The sequence below is a fragment of the Octopus bimaculoides genome, chromosome 11 (assembly GCF_001194135.2).
Source record: "Octopus bimaculoides isolate UCB-OBI-ISO-001 chromosome 11, ASM119413v2, whole genome shotgun sequence".
NCBI lineage: Eukaryota > Metazoa > Mollusca > Cephalopoda > Octopoda > Octopodidae > Octopus > Octopus bimaculoides.
This window is the reverse complement of record NC_068991.1, coordinates 18,540,004-18,542,103: the sequence shown is the minus strand read 5'-3', so window position 1 is coordinate 18,542,103 and position 2,100 is coordinate 18,540,004. Positions and strand designations below refer to the sequence as shown.

General features: G+C 42.2%; 1 protein-coding gene across 3 annotated transcripts in view; it reads right to left on the bottom strand.

Annotated features, from left to right (window-relative positions):
- The window catches only part of LOC106881385 (probable 3-hydroxybutyryl-CoA dehydrogenase), a 44,871-nt gene that overhangs the window by 11,672 nt on the left and 31,099 nt on the right, over positions 1-2,100 (bottom strand). The gene's annotated exons all lie outside the window — the stretch shown is intronic.

Genomic DNA, 2,100 nt, shown 5'->3' with positions numbered 1-2,100 from the left:
TAATGTGGCTCGTGTGTTCTCGTCTACGTTTGTTTGCAATGTCCTGTACCCAGATATGCACCTATACATACAGGTGGATGTCGGTATGCACATACCTGTACGTATATATGCATATACTCATTTACTTTTGTTTATATATATATATACATATATACACATATTGTGTGTGAGTGTGTGTCATCATTATCATCATCATTGATTTAATGCTCAATTTTCTATGCTTACATGGGACAGGCAGAGTTTGTTCAAGCAGATATTCTACAACCAGATGCCCTTCCAGTTACCAACCCTCAACTGTTTCCAAGTAAGGTAATATTTTCCTACAGCCACTACAGCCAGGTGCTTTGAGAGGAGGTGCCTAATCGATACTATTGATCCCAATACTTGACTGTTGCTTATTTTATCAACTCCAGATGACCAAAACGGTTACATTGAAAATTATGAATGAACCTCATCTGCATGACAGTGATGTTTTGTTTACAACCATCACATGATGTCAAGACAAAAGGTAGATGGCCACAAACGCGTACACATATACATGTATATCACACGACCATGTGACCAACCTGACTATAAGATGCTGTTACACATCCCTGTTCACAATGCGCTTTGTATCATTTTAGCCTTCGAATGATGCCACTCTGCAGGCTAGGCAAGTAGGCCAACATTCCCCACAGATTGCAAGGGAGGCTGGAGCAGTGTGAAATGAAGTGTCTTGCTCAAGAACAGAATGCACCACCTGGTCAAACCCATGAGCTAACAATCATGAGTACAGCAGCTTAACCACTGAGCCACATGCCTTATATTCTTTTATTCTTTTATTTGTTTCAGTCATTTTACTGTGGCCATGCTGGAGCACCGCCTTTAGTCGAACAAATCAACCCCAGGACTTATTCTTTGTGAGCCTGGTACTTATTCTATCCGTCTGTTTTGCTGAACAGCTAAGTTACGGGGGCATAAACACACCAGCATTGGTTGTCAAGCAATGGTGGGGTGACAAACACAGACACATAAACATATACATACATACATATATATATATATATATATATATAGGGTGTCCACAAAGTCTGGGTATACGGGGATTAACATATACTTTAAGAAATTATTATTTTTCATATTTAATTGTTTATGTTATGATTTTATTTACTCCATGTACCCAGACTTTGTGGACACCCTGTATACATATGAAGAGCTTCTTTCAGTTTCCATCTACCAAATCCACTCACAAGACTTTGGTTGGCTCGAGGCTATTGTAGAAGACACTTCCCCAATGTGCCATGCAATGGACATGCCTTTTATCTTGCTGGTACTTGATAACCTCACTAGGGCTGATGCCACAATAAATCACATGCAGTACACTCTGTAAAGCAATTGGTGAATGAGTAGAGACAACACAAAGTTAAGAAGACCCTTTAGTTCAGCCTTGTCTTCGGGACATGACAGCCTCTTCAATGTTGATACTAGGATAAAATAAATCTTAGTTCACTTAGTAAAATTGTTAGTGATAGGAGGGGCGTCCAATTGTAGCAGCCATAGAACCATGCCAAAATAAAAGGTATGAGCAAGATGTGGTCACTGACACATATAGGAGGGTAGTATTTCCAAACGGCACAATGGCCCAGTGGTTAGGGCAGCAGACTTGTGGTCGGAGGATCACGGTTTCAATTCCCAGACCGGGTGTTATGTGTGTTCATTGAGTGAAAACACCTAAAGCTCCACGAGGCTCTGGCAGGGGGTGGTAGTGACCCCCTGTTGTACTCTTTCACCCCAACTTTCTCTCACTCTTTCTTCCTGTTTCTTGAGTAAAGCTGTAATGGACTGGGGAGGGGGGGGAGACACATATGCCATAGAAACTGGGAAACCAGGCCCATGAGCCTGGCTAGGCTTTAAAAGGGTACAAAGAAAGAAGAAGTATTTCCAAACAAGAACTGACTTGCACTTGATGGCCCATCCAACCCATGCCAACATGGAAAGTAAATTTGTGAAATGATAAGGAGGAGGGAGAGAAGAGGGATGAAGAGGAAAAGCAGGAGGGAGAGAGGCGAGAGTGGAAGCAGAGATGAGGTGGAGTGGGGGTAAGGTGGACGAGGGGGTAAG